Raw genomic sequence first — 20499 nt, forward strand, 5'->3', positions numbered from 1 at the left:
CCACAATATAATCCACTCAAACTTGAATCAGTCCTAGTCATTCCTGTCAGTTTTCTCTGTTCCCTAAATGGAGTTAAGAAATCTAAGATGCAATAGGGACAATTCAATAATTAGTTTTTAGGTTCACTAACTATGCTGCTCGGCAAGGTGCCAAGATACACATTGCCTCATTTAAATCTCATATGAACTATGTACCATTACCCCATTTTAAAGAAGGTAAATTGAAATGTTGGAATGTTAAATCTCTTGCATAAGATTATATAACCCGCATGCTATGAATTTGGCATTTTGATCACACAGCTCAAATTCTTAACCACTGTTTCCACTACCTGAAAAGTGAACAGATTTATGCCCTGTTTCAGGAGAGTTGTTGCAACCGAGGGGAAAAAAGTTACAATGAAAATATACTTCCTATTATTGGGACTTTTCAGGGAAGCTGGCTGCCTTATTTCCCAAACAGAAAAAGTTCGGAAAGCAGGGCTCACATTTTTTTTTCCCCCTGATCACATCCTTATGTATGTAAGTTCTAGGCTTGCTTACTGCCTTTGTCCATTTCCTTTTTACCAACCATTATCAGGTGTCCTACCTGCTACATTTCCCCAATGCCTGCCCTCACCTTCACCAGCCTGAATATTTATTTCACTTACTCATAAAACATTTTTTAAATACATTATTATTTCATAGGGCTTCCCTTGTAGCTCAGCTAGTAAAGAATTCACCTGCAACACAGGAGACCCCAGTTTGATTCCTGGGTCCAGAAGTTCCCCTGGAGAAGTGATAGGCTACACACTCCAGTATTCTTGGGCTTCCCTGGTGGTTCAGACAGTAAAGAATCTGCCTGCAATGAGGGAGACCTGAGTTTGATCCCTGGGTTGGGAAGGTCCCTTAGAGGAGGGCATGACAACCCACTCTAGTGTACTTGCCTGGATAATCCCCATGAACTGAGGAATCTAGCAGGCTACAAGTTCATGGGGTTGCAAAGAGCTGGACATGACTGAGCGACTAAGCACATTTTACTTTATATTATCCCGCCATGCTTATTTCGTATTTGTTTCTTATGTCCATAGGAACATGTTTAACAACTGTTACTTCTTTCACTTTATGCAAGTTCTTAATAAATTAGTAAGATTGTGTTTGTATCAACATAATCCAAGGCATTTTATCATCTGGAAGGAAGCTGCAGTGCGCCATAGGGCACAGGACATGCTCATGCCAGATCATCTCTGGGTTTGACAGCAAATCTGCCATCAGAGTCTTCGTGATATTTCTTTGTCAACCAGGCATAACAATGCTGTGTCCTGACTGTCTACATTTGTATTCCTAGATATGCTTCAGCCAAAACCAATAATTAAAGAATCCCTTGACCTTCCTGTCCAGGGTTGCATCATACAACCCATTACCTCCCTGATATTTCCTTTCACAGTGGTTCAGTAAGGAAGTAAAATCAAGACAGGGACAGTTTAAATTAATGCCCTTCTTTTTCTTTGTCAGTCTACTTTCCTCACTTTTCCCTAATTAATTAAGTTGACAGCAACTATTTTGAAAGTTGTTCAGATGTGATTCATTTCTTTATATAAAAGCAGGGTTGATAAATTTAAAAATCATTAAAATAAGAATCATTGGGAAGGTAATACATGAAAGAAAATAAAATATCAAAGAAATTGTAAGCCTCAAAGCTAGACCATGGCTAAGAGACAGGACGGGTAGGGCTATTTCCAGCAGAGGGAACAACGTGGACCAAGGCCCAAAGGTAGAGTGAAGAGACATCATGTAAATAAAAGAGACCAAGGGTCTTGGCTCACACACACCAGTTCAAGTGTTTATTTCTGCAACACATTTTAGCTATGTAACTATTTTATTATTGTTGTTTAGTCTTTACGTCGTGTCCAGCCCTTTTGCAATCCTGTGGACTGTACCCCCCAGGCTCTTATGTCCATGAAATTTCCCAGACAAGAACACTGGAGTGGGTTGCCATCCCCTTCTCCAGGGTATCTTCCTGACCCAAAGACTGAACCTGCATCTCTTGCTTGGAAGGCAGGTTCTTTACCACTGAACTACCAGGGAAGACCATATAACTATTTTAGCGATGTAATTTACTCTTTACCTTGTACATTTGAATTTAGAAATGTTGAATTTGCACATTTATACATGCAATTGAACAATATAATTATACAATAACTACACATATACACTGTACTTTACATTTTAATAAGAAAAAAATATCATTGATACCATTCCATGTCAGTATAGCAAGATTTACCTTACTTCAATTTTCTACTATGTTAACAAAAGTTCAGTTAAATCTTCTTGTGATTATATGTAATGTATATGCTGTATCTACAAGAAAGAAACACATTTACAATGGAACTGCAGAATCAAAGAGTATAAACATTTTAAAATGAATAGATACTCATATATTCTTCTTTCAAAATGTTTATTCTCAACAATATTATATCAGAGAGCTTTTTTATTTCTATAACATATCCTATGAGAATATATTGTATGCTACAAAATAATTCAGAAAAAACTTTCAACAAACATTTAAACCAGTTTCATAGATAAATGACAGTGAGAATTACTTTGTCAATTCATAAATATACCTGTTTCTAATAATAATTAGCATTTATTATTTATAGAGCTTATCACTTCCTTGAGGTCTCAGACTTAGTGAGTAGTATGGGCTAAATTTAAATTCCAGGAAACTTGACTCTGTGGCTTAGCTTTTTTTTTCAAAATTCTATTTGGTATATGAATATATATACATTCTCCAGGGAAATTTGGAATACCTAGATGGTTCTGATGCTTGCACTTTTTTTTTCAATTTTATATGTATTCAGTGCATTCATAGCTTATAGAACTCTGTGAGTATTCAACTTAATTAGATTTATCACTTAAGGAATTCAAAAGTCTCTTCATACAAATATCTTCCTAGCTCCTTTATTTTTTCATAAAACTAAGGACTAGCTAGTAGAGTGCAACTAACTCCAGTAGAAATTTTCAGAATGAAAGTGACAATAATGCTATTATTTAAAAAATTAAAGTCTACAATAGCTTATTTGTGTTTACCAAGAGTTGCCCTAAGTTGCTTCCATTAACGTCACTAAACCACCAGCATCACCATCACTACAGTCATTCCTATATGTAGATCTAATTACAACTAAATGCAGTACTTATGCTTTGACATATAGAGACATATTAAAATTAGCCTCATTCTTAAAGCCATGAATTCAACATATTGTTGACTCAATATAATACATTTTAAGAAAAAAGGTGGTACTTTTTTTTTTTTCCCTGAACAGAGATTAGAAGCCAAGAGTAAGAGAGGAAAGTCTTGGACAGTGGAAAAAAGAAAGAAAAAAAAATGGAGAGAGAGTGAGAGATACAGGTGTGAAGTCACATGGAGAGAGAGGTGAGAAATAGAAACGGGGCAGAAGAGGGAAGGAGAAGCAGAGAAAGTGAAATTGGAATAAAGGACATCGAATAAATCCCTAGTAACTATTTCTCAGTACATTTCCCACTTCTTTTCTTACTATCTACAAGTGCTGTTTTTTGAAATACACATTTTAATTTGTTTAGCAATTTTCATTTCTAAGAGAGAGATTTATTTAATTTTTAAGTTTGCTCAAAAGGATATAAAAGCAAATCAAGCAAAATAACTTATTCTAACTCAAGTTAATACTGAAGTTCTTAAGCTGGAGAATAAATATTGATTACAGATAAAAGAGATACTGACTGTGAATGATTTATGTACTCTACTTGTTCGCTGTAATTCATTTAATTAATGATTGCCATATGTTGAAAGTCATTTCTATGCTATATTTCTGTGGAATAACTAAAACTCTACATATGACTTACTGAAGTAATAAAGATGCTTCTTAGAGCTTAGTTATAAGAGTTGATCAAAAAAGGAAAATTCTATAAATAAAAAGTATAAGGTCATCTGAGATCTAACCTAAGATCTTACCAACTCAAGGTTCATTCACAAGAGGTAACTTTAGGGAGTCCAAGAACCAAGATAAATTATTCCAAGTTGATTTTTTTTTCTTTTCTTTTTTTCACAGTGAAAAAAAGCTGTCTGGGATATTATATTTATTACTTCTGGTCAAATTTGCAGAATTAGAATTTTTATCGCTTTCAAAGAAAGATTTAAAAGCGAAGTCAGATACTTATGTTCTTAATGAAGAAATAAACTTTTTTGATTTTCCAAGCAAGGATACTAGAGCGGGTTGCCATTTCCTTCTCCACTTCTGGTTTACCAAAGGATTTACATTTTCCCTAATTAGAGATGATTGCTAAAAGTCATCCAAGTACAGTGCTTACCAAATCATTTAGATCCTTGTTTGCATCCCAGTTGAGTGTAGTCTGAGATCAAAGTAGAAATGTTTTTCTTTCAGCTTCTTAGAAATTATATTATGAATATACTGTTCACCTTGGGGAGATGAACCTGGACTATGTGTTCAGTGTCTGAGCAGCTGTGACATGGAACAGACTTACATCATTCTAGCTGACCCCTTGAGGCTAATTCTCCTTTGATGGTGGTGTTAATCCTTAATCCAGTGAATTTTCACTCACCTACTTTAATAAAGGGTATTCGCTGGGGCAAGGACATCACTGGGGCTGATCAGCAAGCAACTGTGCAGGCAGAAATATAGATCACAACATTAAATGTTCAATCATTTGTTCCTGCACTATCTCAATTACAGAATGGACACTTGTGATATTGTCTAGCAGAGTCATATTCATCTTAGCATACATTCCCCCCCCCCTCCTTTTGGAACCAGCTTTGTCTTTTATTTGATGGTTAAAATTGATATCCTTGAGCAGTTTCACAAAAAACGTGGAAAACAAGACTTGGTTCTAAAAAAAAAAAAAATTCTTAAGTATCAAGATTCTCAACTCTGAGATATTCAAACTGACTTACAGTACCTCCTAGATTTCCAATAGATACTTCTTAATTTGCAGATACCATTTTTTTTTCTGTTTATTTCTCAATCATAATTATTTTAGCAACTCCTCCACTGAGCTCCAGATTTCTTGCAGACTCCCATTCATTAGCTTGATATTATCAGGAGAGTTTGTAATTTCCTCAGTTCTGTCTTGCCACAGAAAAGATTTGAAGTGATGGATGGACCAGTGTTATAGCTCTGTGTTACAGTTCAGTTTTATTTGGCAAGGAAAGCAAAATACATCCTTGAGAAGTGGGGATGGGGCAACTCAAAAGACGTGAAGAGAAGAGACGAGAAGCCAGAGGCTCAAATTTGGCTCCTCTTTTTATGTTTTTGCTCTTGCAGCTGAGCCTGCTCTATGTAAACTGGGCTAGCCAGGAGGGCTGTTTCTGCACTTGAGGTTCTCACTATGGTCCTCGCACCTTCCTTTGTTCTATTTTCACAGGCTTTTTCCTTTCTTTGTCTTTGAGCCACAGCTAGATTGGACTCCTTTTTCCTATTCTAACTACCTAACAATACCATTTAAATGTTTTTTTTTTTTTTTTATGCCCCACTGTATGTGTTAGTTGCTCAGTCGTGTCTGATTCTTTGAAACCCATGGACTGTAGGCTGCCAGGTTCCTCTGTTCATGGAATTCCCCTGACAAGAATACTGGAATGGGTTGTCATTTCCTTCTCCAGAGAATCTTCCTGACCCAGGGATCAAACCCATGTCTCCTGAATTGGCAGGCAGAAGCAGGCAGATTCTTTACTATCTGAGCCACCAGGGAAGCCACAAAAGCCAAGTAAACATGGATTGTAGCCTAACAGCCTCCTCTGCTTATGGAATTCTCCAGGCCATGATACTGGAGTGAGTAGCCGTGCTCTTCTCCAGAGTATCTTCCCAACCAAGGGATCAAACTCAGATCTCCTGCATTGCAGGTAGATTCTTTACTAATTGAGCCATGATTTGCTTTTATAATCACCTAATTTGCTTTATTCAGTTCAGTTCAGTCACTCACTTGTGTCCAACTCTTCAAGACCCCATAGACTGTAGCACGCCAGGCCTCCCTGTCCATCACCAACTCACAGAGTTTACTCAAACTCATGTCCATTGATTCAGTGATGCCATCCAACCATCTCATCTTCTGTCGTCCCCTTCTCCTCCCACCTTCAGTCTTTCCCAGCATCAGGGTCTTTTCAAAAGAGTCAGCTCTTTGCATCAGGTGGCCAAAATATTGGAGTTTCAGCTTCAACATCAGTTCTTCCAATGAACACCCATGATTGATCTCCTTTAGGATGGGCTGGCTGGATCTCCTTGCAGTCCAAGGGAGTCTCAAGAGTCTTCTCCAACACCACAGTTCAAAATCATCAATTCTTCTGCATTACTCTTTCCTTATAGCCTAACTCTCACATCCATACATGGTTACTGGAAAAACCATAGCCTTGATTAGACAGACCTTTGTTGGCAAAGTAATGTCTCTGCTTTTTAACATGCTGTCGAGGCTGGTCATAACTTTCCTTCCAAGGAGTAAGCATCTTTTAATTTCATGGCTGCAGTCACCATCTGCAGTGATTTTGGAGCCCAAGAAACTAAATTTGCCACAGTTTCCACTGTTTCTCCATATATTTGTCATGAAGTGATGGGACTGGATGCCATGATCCCTTTTTTTTCTGAATGTTGAGCTTTAAGCCAACTTTTTCACTCTCCTCTTTCATTTTCATCAAGAAATGTGCTTTGTCAGCTGGTGTAAATTTGCTTCATGCCCTTGTGTGAATGACATTTCTGCAATACTTCTCCAGTGCTGATCCTGATTTGCCCATGGTTATATCCTAGGCTCTCAGGGAGGAAATGACTATTAGATGATTTACCAGGCATTTTACATTTTATTTTTTATTTAAATTTATTTATTTTAATTGGAGGCTAATTACTTTACAATATTGTATTGATTTTGCCATACATCAACAAATTTGCCATGTTCCCCATCCTGCACCCCCCTCCCACCTCCCTCTTTGTACCCTCCCTCTGGGTCATCCCAGTGCACCAGCCCCAAGCATCCTGTATCCTACATCTAACCTGGACTGGCGATTCATTTCTTATATGAAATTATACATGTTTCAATGTCATTCTCCCAAATCATCCCACCATCTCCCTCTCCCACAGAGTCCAAAAGACTGTTCTATACATCTGTGTCTCTTTTGCTGTCTTGCATACATTTTCATAGAAGAACATGATTGCTAAAATATATAAATGATTAAGTGCTGTGGTAACTTTGTGATGCTTTTCTAACTAGTTAGTTAAATTATTTGCAATGACTGTAGGTGCAATTGAAGTCAGATAATCAAATATTATCTACAGAAACTTTACACTGAAAAAGCTATATTTTAGCACCCAGGGCATTGAACTGAAGTTTAAAGATATGAACTGAAATACTTTAATACCACTCCTGACCAGCTGTAGAACTTTGGGCATAAAGCAGATTATTTATCTTGTTAGTCTTTTTTGTGCATAAATTGCCAAGAGTTGGATGTAGATGGACTCTGCAGTATCACCTTCCAAATTCCTCAACAGTGCATATAAAGGGAATGATCTAATTTACAGAGATCAAGATTTAGGGAGTGGGAGGAATAAGACTTTTAGCATTCCAAAGTCTTCCAAAGTGAAGGTAGATGGAATAGAGGTCTAGAGAACCAATGCAAAGTGTTAAGTAGAAGTTTAAAATACAGACTAGAATTATTCACAAGAATCAGTTTTTCATACAAGGAGTTATTTACAGGCTTTTTTAAAAGTAGTAAGGGGGAAAAAAAGAAGGCAGAATAGGAATTCCTTGGTAACTGGAATTGTTTACATCCTTAGTGTTTAGCATTGAATTCTAAGACATTTGGCTAAAAATACAGTAACAAAGTGATAATTTTATCTAACACTCAATATTTCAAATTTATTAAGTAACCAATATTTTTAAAAATGCATATGGTTTACAGCTATTTATGTACAATGGGCTGTTTTAAAATACTTTGAAAAGTTTTGAAAATGTTTTCGTAACTCTTTGAAGTCTAGTAGATTCGTTTCAGTTTATTTTCACAATGTATGACTAAAGATCTGAGTCTACCAAATTTTTTAATTGTTTGGTTCTATAAATTTTAGAAAAAAATATATTTCTTTCCACAAATATTTATTGATTAGCTACTGTGTGCCAGACATGTTTTAGGTGCTTGAGCTAAAACAGTGAACAGACAAGTAAAGATTCCTTCCCCTTCGTGAATTTAGATTCTAGACAAGGAGAGAGAAATTGCTAATTACAATTACAAACATGCAAGTGGATATTGGCAAATCCCCTGTAGAAGGAAATGGCAACCCACTCCCGTATTCTTGCCTGAAAAATCCCGTGGACAGTCCATAGGGCCGCAAAGAGTCAGACACGACTGAGTGACTAAACACACACACAAACAAGTGGATATCATGTTTCATTATGCTTAAATGTATTATAGAAAACTTAAAAGTAGCATATTGTGTGGAGAAGGCAATGGCACCCCACTCCAGTACTCTTGCCTGGAAAATCCCAGGGACAGGGGAGCCTGGTAGGCTGCCGTCTATGGGGTCACACAGAGTCGGACATGACTGAAGTGACTTAGCATAGCATAGCATAGCATAGCATAGCATAGCATATTGTAAGGAAGATCATTAGCAATTTTAAATGTATGATCAAGATAGTCTTCATGAAGGACATATTAATTGAATAAATATTGCAAGAAGATAAGAGAGTCAGACATAAGGACACCACATGAAGTCATGTGTCTGGTGGGTTCAGGAAACAGTAAGCTGGCCAGTGAGGTGGGAGCTCAGGAAGTAGTAAGAGATATGGTCCCTTCACATGGTGCCTGACAGGTTGCATTAATGATTTGTTGTTGATGAGACTGAAACTGAGAACCATTAGAGAGCTCTGATCATAGAAAAGAACAAGACTTGACTAATCTGTGACAGGGTCACTCTGACTGCTCAAAAGGAGCTGACTGGGGTGAAGTTGGGTTAGCAATTAAAGAATTAGGAAGACGGATAAGGGAGTGAATTTCAGTGATCTAGGTGAGAACGAAATTCATCTTGCTCTGTTTGGTTTTGATAAAGATAACATGAAATGTTGAGTTCTGGATATATTGTGAAAGTAGAACCAGTATAATTTTGTGTCAAACTGGATGTGGGCAGGAAGAGAAAATTGAAGAGTTACTTAAAATGTTTGGCCTAAGATATTAAATTCATAAGAAGGGGCTTCCCCGGTGACTCAGATAATGAAGAATCCACCTGCAATGGGAGAGACCCAGGTTTGATTCCTGGTTCTGGAAGATCCCGTGGAGAAGGGAATGGCTACCTATTCCAGTATTCTTGCCTGGAGAATTCCATGGACAGAGGAGCTTGGTGGGCTACAGTCCTTGGGGTCACAAAGAGTCGGACATGACTTAGAGACTAATACTTTCCTTTTTACTTTGATAGGATGGAGTTACTATGAACTGAGAAGAAAAATCCTTCTCTAAGAGAATAGCATGGTGGTGAGGATGGGGTGATGGTGAGTGGAACTGGAATCAGGAGTTCATTTTTTACATTTAAAATTTGAGATGATTATTAAACAACAAAGTGGACATTTGGACAGTAAGGTACGTATATGAGACTCAAATTAGGGACCATGATCTGGGATGTTGTTATATATTTGTGAACATTCATCAGTTAGATAACATTTAAAGCTATAGGACTGGATGTATTTACTGAGGTAGTGTACATTGACAGAGGGAAAAAGTAGACTTGGACTAAGCCCTAGGGTACTTCAAACTTACATAGAGAAGAAAGAATCAACAAAGGAGAATAGAAGAGTGACCTGTTAAGTAGGAGAAATATCAAGAAAGCCAAGTCAATTGAAAACCAATGAAATAAATGTATCAAGAAAATAGCAATTAATTTAGCAATGGATTTAACAAGGTAAAAGTCATTTGCAATATTGCCAAAGAAAGTTTGTTAAGGTAGAGTGTTGAGGAAGCCTGCCTCTGGCTTGAGATGGAGTGAGAGAAAATGAATAATATAGGAAGTATAAAAACTCTTCTGACACATTTTGCTAGGAAGGGAAAGAAATTAATGGGAAAAAAGTATTTGAAAAGAGAGTGGAGTTTTAAAAAATGATATTTTGAGTTTTTTTTTTTTTTTTTTTTTAAGCAAGGTGTTTCATGCCTATGGAAATGATCCTGCAAAGAACAAATGTTACTAAGGTGGAGTGTTAATCACTCAGTCATGTCTGACTCTTTGCAGCACCATGGACTCTAGCCTGCCAGACTCATCTTTCCATTGAGTTCTCCAGGCAAGACTATTGGAGTGGTTGTGAAGGGGGAATTATCAGACCATTCCTCTTACCTGGCAGGAGGAAATGAGATCTGGTACATAAGTGGAGGTATTGTCTTGAGATAATAGAACTGAGAGTTCACAAGGAGCTGAATTCTATAACAGGCAGGGAGGCTGATTATGTGGGTGCAGATAAAAGAGGTGAGCAGACAGAGTGAACTGAATCTGAAGAAATTATTTCTAATTGCATCAAGCTTTCCCTGAACTAAAAGGTAAAGTCATTAATTGGGACTCAAGAAAGGGAAGAAGTTTTTGGGGTTTTAAAGACAGAGAAGAAGATGGGAATATCGCTCTAGCATATATAGCCCTTTATTACTGATGGTCCTAATAGTCCTGTAAGTACTTTAGAACAGTGAGAAAGTAGATGGAGAGTGAAACTGCAGTGTGACGGTTTAGCAGCTTCGACTCACTTGACATCCAGGTCAAGAATTTAAAGAGAGATTGGTCAGTGTGGTTTCAAATACTACTCACAGGATGAACCACAATTTAGTGAAAAATTCACTCAGTCAATTAGCATTTATCTGAAGACAGGCAAATCTACAAAATTTCTAGGTGAAATATGAAGCTGGATTTAGATCACTATTTGAGTTGACCACCACCTTGTGGGAAGATAGCGTTAAGTGTCAAATTAGCCAAAGGGTTGTCGAAACTGCAGAAATCATCAGTAAACAGATTATCCTAATCTGTGCAGAGTTTAGACTCCCCCCCTCAATCTGTTTAGGAAATAATCCTGGGAACTGATATTTATCTGAGCATTTATCATAGTATTGTCTTAGCTTATTTATCCTCAGATGTGACAAATTCTCCACTTTAAAAAAATGTGCAGAGAACTCTGTAGTAATAAGCTTTTCCGTTTCCCTCCAGGTTAAAAGTTTTTGTCTCTATTTTTTTTTTTTTTTCCTGAAGAGTCTGAACATAAGCATTGTGCTTCAGTTAAGAATTTTATGAATACTGTATCTGGCAAATTCTCCAGATTTCAAAACAACTTAAATCTGGCAGAAAGCTATTATTACTCCCCTAAAAGCAGTCCCCAGAACACTATTTATTCCTGATTTTATCCCACATATTTGTTGCTAACTATTCTTATAATACCAGGTTCCTGGTGGCTCAGATGGTAAAGTGTCTACTTCAATGCGGGAGACCTAGGTTTGATCCCTCCAGGAAGATACCCTGGAGAAGGAAATGGCAACACACTCCAGTACACTCGCCTGGAAAATCCCATGGACAGAGGAGCATGGTAGGCTACAGTTATTCAGTTATACAGTAATTCAATTATACAGATACAGTTATTACATTATTCTTATAATAGGGGGGGAGTGTCCTTGGTGGATCATATGGTAAAGAATCTGCCTGAAATGCAGGAAAGCAGGGTTCGATCTGGGTCAGGAAGATCCCCTGGATAAGGGAAAGGCTCTGCACTCCAGTATTCTGGCCTGGAGAATTCCATGGACTGTGTAGTCCAGGGGTCGCAAAGAATCAAACACGACTGAGCGACTTTCACTTTCACTTCAATACCCTACTTACCTCAATGGACAGAACATCCATAATTTATGATTAGATTATGGTGAACTCTTCCTCACTACACAAACAATGCATTTCTGAATACTGTACCGGGTACCCAGTGACTTAGGCAGTTTTCTATTCTGATGGGTAGGAAAACAGAACTATTAAAGGTCCTGTGTGACTTCCTAGGATTCCTTCCTCAAAGAATTAATTTTGCCGAATATCCTAAAGATTCTCAACATCCTTAGGATGTCAGCTCTCCACAGTGTTCAGTTCAGTTCAGTTCAGTCGCTCAGTCCTGTCCGACACTTTGCGACCCCATCAATCTCAGCATGCCAGGCCTCCCTGTCCATCACCAACTCCCGGAGTTCACTCAAACTCACGGTCATCGAGTCAGTGATGCCATCCAGCCATCTCATCCTCATCTCATCATCATCTCTCAGCCTTCTCCTCTGGCCTCCAATCCCTCCCAGCATCAGGGTCTTTTCCAATGAGTCAACTCTTCCCATAGGTAGCCAAAGTACTCGAGTTTCAGCTTTAGCATCATTCCTTCCAAAGAAATCCCAGGGCTGATCTCCTTCAGAATGGACTGGTTGGATCTCCTTGCAGTCCAAGGGACTCTCAAGAGTCTTCTCCAACCACAGTTCAAAAGCATCAATTCTTCGGCACTCAGCCTTCTTCACAGTCCAACTCTCACATCCATACATGACCACAGGAAAAACCATAGCCTTGACTAGACGAAACTTTGTTGGCAAAGTAATGTCTCTGCTTTTGAATATGCTATCTAGGTTGGTCATAACTTTCCTTCCAAGGAGTAAGCGTCTTTTAATTTCATGGCTGCAGTCACCATCTGCAGTGATTTTGGAGCCCAGAAAAATAGTCTGACACTGTTTCCACTGTTTCCCCATCTATTTCCCATGAAGTGGTGGGACTGGATGCCATGATCTTCATTTTCTGAATGTTGAGTTTTAAGCCAACTTTTTCACTCTCCACTTTCACTTTCATCTAGAGGCTCGTGAGTTCCTCTTCACTTTCTGCCATAAGGGTGGTGTCATCTGCATATCTGATGTTACTGATATTTCTCCTGGCAATCTTGATTCCAGCTTGTGATTCTTCCAGCCCAGCATTTCTCATGATGTACTCTGCATAAAAATTAAATAAACAGGGTGACAATATACAGCCTTGACATACTCCTTTTCTTATTTGGAACCAGTCTGTGGTTCCATGTCCAGTTCTGACTGTTGCTTCCTGACCTCCATACAGATTTCTCAAGAGGCAGATAAGGTGGTCTGGTATTCCCATATCGTTCAGATTTTCCACAGTTTATTGTGATCCCACAGTCAAAGGCTTTGGCTGAGTCAATAAAGCAGAAATAGATGTTTTTCTGGAACTCTCTTGTTTTTTCCATGATCCAGTGGATGTTGGCATTATGATCTCTGGTTCCTCTGCCTTTTCTAAAACCAGCTTGAACATCAGGAAGTTCACGGTTCATATATTTCTGAAGCCTGGCTTGGAGAATTTTGAGCATTACTTTACTAGCGTGTGAGATGAGTGCAATTGTGTGGTAGTTTGAGCATTCTTTGACATTGCCTTTATTTGGGATTGGAATGAAAACTGACCTTTTCCAGTCCTGTGGCCACTGCTGAGTTTTCCAAATTTGTTGGCATATTGAGTGCACCACTCTCACAGCATCATCTTTCAGGATTTGAAATAGCTCAACTGGAATGCTATCACGTCCACTAGCTTTGTTCATAGTGACGCTTTCTAAGGCCCACTTGACTTCACATTCCAGGATGTCTGGCTCTAGGTCAGTGATAACACCATCGTAATTATCTTGGTCGTGAAGATCTTTTTTGTACAGTTTTGTGTATTCTTGCCATCTCTTCTTAATATCTTCTGCTTCTGTTAGGTCCATGCCATTTCTGTCCTTTATCGAGCCCATCTTTACGTGAAATGTTCCTTTGGTATCTCTGATTTTCTTGAAGAGATCTCTAGTCTTTCCCATTCTGTTGTTTTCCTCTATTTCTTTGCACCGATTGTTAAAGAAGGCTTCCTTATATCTTCTTGCTATTCTTTGGAACTCTGCATTCAGATGTTGATATCTTTCCTTTTCTCCTTTGCTTTTCACTTCTCTTCTTTTCACAGCTATTTGTAAGGCCTCCCCAGGCAGCCATTTTGCTTTTTTGCATTTCTTTTCCATGGGGATCGTCTTGATCACTGTTTCCTGTACAATGTCACGAACCTCATTCCATAGTTCATCAGGCACTCTATCTATCAGATCTAGGACCTTAAATCTATTTCTCACTTCCACTGTATAATCATAAGGGATTTGATTTAGGTCATACCTGAATGGTCTAGTGGTTTTCCCTACTTTCTTCAATTTAAGTCTGAATTTGGCAATAAGGAGGTCATGGTCTGAGCCACAGTCAGCTCCTGGTCTTGTTTTTGCTGACTGTATAGAGCTTCTCCATCTTTGGCTGCAAAGAATATAATCAATCTGATTTTGGTGTTGACCATCTGGTGATGTCCATGTGTAGAGTCTTCTCTTGTGTTGTTAGAATAGGGTGTTTGTTACGCTCAGTGCATTTTCTTGGCAAAACTGTATTAGTTTTTGCCTTGCCTCATTCTGTATTCCAAGGCCAAATTTTCCTGTTACTCCAGGTGTTTCTTGACTTCCTACTTTTGCATTCCAGTCCCCTATAATGAAAAGGACATCTTTTGGGGGTGTTAGTTCTAAAAGGTCTTGTAGGTCTACATAGAACCATTCAACTTCAGCTTTTTCAGCATTCCTGGTTGGGGCATAGACTTGGATTACTGTTATATTGAATGGTTTGCCTTGGAAACGAACAGAGATCATCCTGTCGTTTTTGAATTTGCATCCAAGTACTGCATTTTGGACTCTTTTGTTGACCATGATGGCTACTCCATTTCTTCTGAGGGATTCCTGCCCACAGTAGTAGATATAATGGTCATCTGAGTTAAATTCACCCATTCCAATCCATTTCAGTTCACTGATTCCTAGAACATCGACATTCAGTCTTGCCATCTCTTGTTTGACCACTTCCAATTTGCCTTGATTCCTGGACCTGACATTCCAGGTTCCAATGCAATATTGCTCTTTACAGCATCAGACCTTGATTCTATCACCAGTCACATCCACAGCTGGGTATTCTTTTTGCTTTGGCTCCATCCCTTCATTCTTTCTGGAGTTATTTCTCCACTGATCTCCAGTAGCATATTGGGCACCTACTGACCTGGGGAGTTTCTTTTTCAGTATCCTATCATTTTGCCTTTTCATACTGTTCATGGGGTTCTCAAGGCAAAAATACTGAAGTGGTTTGCCATTCCCTTCTGCAGTGGACCACATTCTGTCAGATCTCTCCACCATGACCCACCCATCTTTGGTGGTCCCATGGTCATGGCTTAGTTTCATTGAGTTAGACAAGGCTGTGGTCCTAGTGTGATTAGATTGACTAGTTTCCTGTGAGTATGGTTTCAATGTGTTTGCCCTCTGATGCCCTCTTGCAACACCTACCATCTTACTTGGGTTTCTCTTACCTTGGGTGTGGAGTATCTCTTCACGGCTGTTCCAGCAAAGCACAGCCATTGCTTCTTACCTTGGACGAGGGGTATCTCCTCACCGACGCCCTTCCTGATCTTCAACGTGGGATAGCTCCTCTAGGCCCTCCTGAGACCCCACAGCCATGGCTCCTTTGATGTGGGGCTGCTCCTCCTGGCCGCCGCCCCTGACCTTGGATGCAGGATAAGGCCTCACGTTGCCGCCCCTGACCTCAGACGTTGGGTATCTCCTCTCAGCAGTGCCCCAGACCTCGGACACGGAATAGCTCCTCTCAGCCTTTCCTGCACCGTCGCAGTCTGGTGCTCTCGGATGCTGTCCCTGACCTCAGACATGGGGTAACTCCTCTTGGCAGCAGGCTTTCGGGCATGGGGTCCTCTCGGCTTCTGCCCCTGACCTCGGACGTGGGGTAGCTCCTCTCGGCCATGCGCTTAGCATGCCGGTCGCAGCCGCCTGCGCTTAGTGTGCCAGATGTAGGTGATAAGTAACATCAAAAATAGAACTCTCTGTATCTGAGGATTCTGTGTAAGTCCTATTAGAATGACTTCAGTCACATTCATCCTGTCTTATTCCATTTCAGTGTCATTGAGGAATTCAGAAGTGGAGAATTTATGACTAAAGATAAACATTTTTAATCACAAATACATGAGAAACTTATATTTTGGGTTTTCAGGCAATTTCAAAGCATTTTAATAATATATGTTATTTTTTCCCATGGTGTGCTGTTGCTGCTGCTGCTAAGTCACTTCAGTCGTGTCGGACTCTGTGTGACCCCATAGACAGCAGCCCACTAGGCTCCCCCGTCCCTGGGATTCTCCAGGCAAGAACACTGGAGTGGGTTGCCATTTCCTTCTCCAATGCATGAAAGTGAAAAGTGAAAGTGAAGTCTCTCAGTCGTGTCTGACCCTCAGCGACCCCATGGACTGCAGCCTTCCAGGCTCCTCCGTCCATGGGATTTTCCAGACAAGAGCACTGGAGTGGGATGCCATTGCCTTCTCCGCCCATGGTGTGCAGGTGGAGAAAAAACATGTTGCATTTTCTATTTTATAGAAAGTGCAAACTTCTGAGGACATTTAATTCAGCTTATTACAAGATCCTTCTTCCACACCTTCTGACAAGTGGTCCCTAACTTTTTGCTGGAGGACGCCCAGGCACAGGGTGCTCACCATGTAATAACTCTGAGAGCTTCTTAGGCAAAAATAAATTTTAAACACTTCCTTAAATGTTAAAAATACATGTCCAATTGGTTTTGATTTTGCATGCTGTTTATACAGAGTCTAAATTACTGCTTATTTCTTTGTAAAAGCCACTTAAATAAGTTTGAGACATAGGTCTGTAGCAGCCTTCATCTCTTTATCATTATCACTTAAGTCAGCATCTGACTCACTGTTGTTCAATAAAATTAAGTTAATAAATAAATTGCAAAGCTCATCCTCCCTGCATTTTTTCCACCTCACTTCAAAAATAATGCTTATTGTCTTTCTTTATGAAAAAATAATGAATAAATCTTTGGAAAATGGATAGATATATTCCTTTCACCCACTGAGGTCTCTCACTTTCTCCATCCTGGGCAGCCCTCTTCTCTGGTCTGATTCAACCAGCTCCCTTATCTTCTGGTCAAGAGGTAGAGCTAGCTGAATATTAGTGGGCAGGTGAGAAGAAAATAAGAAATGTCACAGGGTTTACTGTCTTGGTTCCTATTGTGGTTTGTCAATGGTTGATATTGTTTTAGTGGCTAAGTCATGTCCACCTCTTGCAATCACAAGCACTGTAGTCCACCAGGCTCTTCTGTCCATGAGATTTCTCAGGCAAGAATACTGGAGTGTGTTGCCATTTGCTTGTCCAGGGGATCTTTCTGACCTAGGGATCGAATCCATGTCTCGTCCATTGCAGATGGATTATTTACCAACTGAGCCACCAGGGGTTTGCTGTCTTTCTATTGAGGCTTCATCTTTTGCATGGACCTTCTGGTTCCTGAGATCTCTCTTTCCCCTTGTTTTCCCAAGTCCTATTGTGGTAATGGTTTCCTACTCTAACTGAGTCCCAGGTGATCCCTTTTTAGTTTCCTTCAAGTTTGTCCATAACTTGATAGGTTATTATATAACCTCTATTAATCTCCTGTTTTAAATATACTGTTTCTCATCAGGCTTCTAATGGATATAGAAAGCTTGTGTTTTCTTCTTTTGTTAAAAAAATAAATTATAAAGTAGTTTTACCCTTAATAAATGTATTTTATTTGATTTATTTAACTTTTACTGAGCTAAACGTGGTTACAGCCTGCCTATATGCAACTCTATATCACTGAGGATTTCAGGGTTGGAAAAAGCAAGCATACATTACAAAAGTACAAAAACAGGTTATTCAGACTGAAGTAAAAGATATATGGAAATCAGAATTTACAAAAATGTATGAGGAAAGTGGAAATCATATATTTGAATTAAAAATAGGCTATTTTTCATGGTTTTCTAAAATGTCTGTTATAACTACTTAATGAAATGTTAATATATTCAGAGGTTTTTAACATATGTAGCAGTAAAATATCGGAGAAAGTGATGGCACCCCACTCCAGTACTCTTGCCTGGCAAATCCATGGACAGAGGAGCCTGGTAGGCTGAAGTCCATGGGGTTGCTCAGAGTCGGACATGACTGAAGTGACTTGGCAGTAGCAGTAGCAGCAGTAAAATATATGACAACAGTATCAAGGACAGTGGGATTTACTGAAATTATAATTTGAAAAGATTTTAATTTATGTTAAGGAACTGAATCCTTCCAACAGCCATATGCACAAACAGGAAGTGGATCCTTCCTCAGCAGAACCTTCACGTGAGACAGCAGCCACAGATAGCACCTTATTTCTCAAATCTAAGGCTACAAAAATAGCTGTTTCTTGTTTTTGTTTGTGTGTTTGTTTTGCTTCATTTTTCCTGTTTTTCAAAAAAAAATGTGTGAATATTTATAGTGGTTTTGTGTTCATGAAAATTAATCTGTTTTTTGGTAGATGTTTACTAGAGATCCCTGACAAGGAGGGGCATTTTTTATTTGTTTATACGTTCACTACACTTCCCTAAATCAACAACGGAAGAGTGGATTTTCCTTTTGACAGTTTATATCACCCCAAGCAAACCTGGTAAACTTGAGAAGATAACACGATTGACCAATTTGGAATATAAGTATGATTGGCTATTTTTCTGCATATACACCATGTTCATTCAGATTATTTTTATAAAGTTAGTTTCCTAATGATTAATATTACACACTAAAATATTCTTCTTCAACCTTATTACACTAAACAATAGAAACAAAATAATTTAGGTGAAGTATCTTACAGATACAAAAGTAAGTCATGTAAGTCAAATATTAATATGGGATGTTTTGTGTGAAGAGAGTGAAATGTTTTTTTCTATAATATTTCTTATATTATTTTTCTAAAATCTATAATTAACTCTATTAATTCTGAAAAAAAAATACACTATTTAAGTGAAAAACACGAAAAACTTCCACTAATTAAATGTACTGTATTAACTCACCATACAGAACATGAAGCTGTAGCCTCATTAGAGTCTTTCTACACCCAAATCTATAAATATTTTCCAAAGAAATTGTGGAAATCTTTAAAAATATATTGCAAACAAAAAATAGAACTTGAACTAGGAAATCATGAAAATGTTAAAAGTATACTTTGATCATTGCAAGTATTCACATAATAAATCTTTTCATCATGCCTGAGTTATTTAAACTTAGGAGACTTTTACTGCAGTTAAATAACCATATATGGCTTTCCTGGTAAGAGAAATTTGTCCAAGAAATGAGATGATACATTTCCTGGTTGGCTAATTTTCTTTCTCTGGCCCAGAGATTCTTCATAGCATTTTGCATCTCTCCATTTCTTAGAGTGTAAATTAGAGAATTCAGCATAGGAGTGATAATGGTGTAAAACACAGCCAAGCATTTATCAATGGGTAAGATGGAAGGAGGACTCACATATAGAAATATACAGGGTACAAAGAAGAAAGGTACCAGAGGGATGTGAGAGCCATAGGTGGACAAGGCTTTGCACCTCTCTTCCTGACTAACATTCTTCAGGGAGTGCAGAATGACCCCATAGGAGATGAGTAAGAACGTGAAGAGGACCACACAGATTATTCCATCATTGGCAACCACTATGAGGCCAATTATGTGGGTGTCAGTGCAGGCCAGTTTTAACAAGGTGTACATGTCACAGATGAAGTGATCAAAGACATTGGGGCCACAGAAGGGAAGCTTGTGTGTGAACAGAATATTAACTACAACATGTAAAATCCACCAATCCAGACCAACAGCAACAGCAGGACACACACTTGCTGATTCATGATTGTCAAATAATGCAAGGGTTTGCAGATGGCCACGTAGCAGTCACAAGCCATGACTACCAGCAGTATAATCTCAGCACAACCAAATAAGTGCTCTGTAAAAAGCTGAGCCATGTAAGCTTGGAAATAAATGGTTTTCTTCTCATAGAGTAAGTATATAAATGTATTTGGGGTGACTGTAGTAGAATAAACAGCATCTATAAATGACAAGTAGCCAAGAAAGAAGTACATAGGGGCATCCAGGGTTGAGCTGATCACCACAGTCACAACAACAAGTAGGTTGCCTACCGTTGTCACAATGTAGATGAACAAGAACACAACAAATAGTATTTTCTGACCTTGAATGCTGTGAGTGAGCCCCAAGAGGAGAAACTCAGTTACATTGTTCTTTTGTTCCATAAGTGTTCTATATACTTTATTTCAGACTTCAGGACAAAATTGCCTGAAATAAATTGCCAAAAATAAATATAATTATTAATTGTGACTTCCTGAAGTCTTATGATAATTTGTTCATTCATTCCACAAGCAGGCCTTTTGACTTATTATGTTCCAATAGTTTCAAATATTATAATACCAGGCTATGATTAGAACTTGGAGCTTTCACTGCCATGGGCCAGGTTCAGTCCCTGCTAGGAAAATTAAATCTGGCAAGCTACATGGGGAAGCCCCCCAAAAAAGAAAGAAAGTAAATGCAGGACTAATTAAAACATCTTCCCTGACTACAGCAATCTTATAAACTAATGGATAGATAAGTGACAAATGACAT

At 38.6% G+C, this 20499-nt stretch overlaps 1 pseudogene; it reads right to left on the reverse strand.

Moving 5' to 3' along the window:
- Positions 1-19080: 19080 nt before the first annotated feature.
- LOC139177697 (olfactory receptor 4A47-like) lies at positions 19081-20132 on the reverse strand (annotated as a pseudogene).
- Positions 20133-20499: the final 367 nt, after the last annotated feature.

Source organism: Bos indicus, chromosome 19 (genome assembly GCF_029378745.1).
Source record: "Bos indicus isolate NIAB-ARS_2022 breed Sahiwal x Tharparkar chromosome 19, NIAB-ARS_B.indTharparkar_mat_pri_1.0, whole genome shotgun sequence".
NCBI lineage: Eukaryota > Metazoa > Chordata > Mammalia > Artiodactyla > Bovidae > Bos > Bos indicus.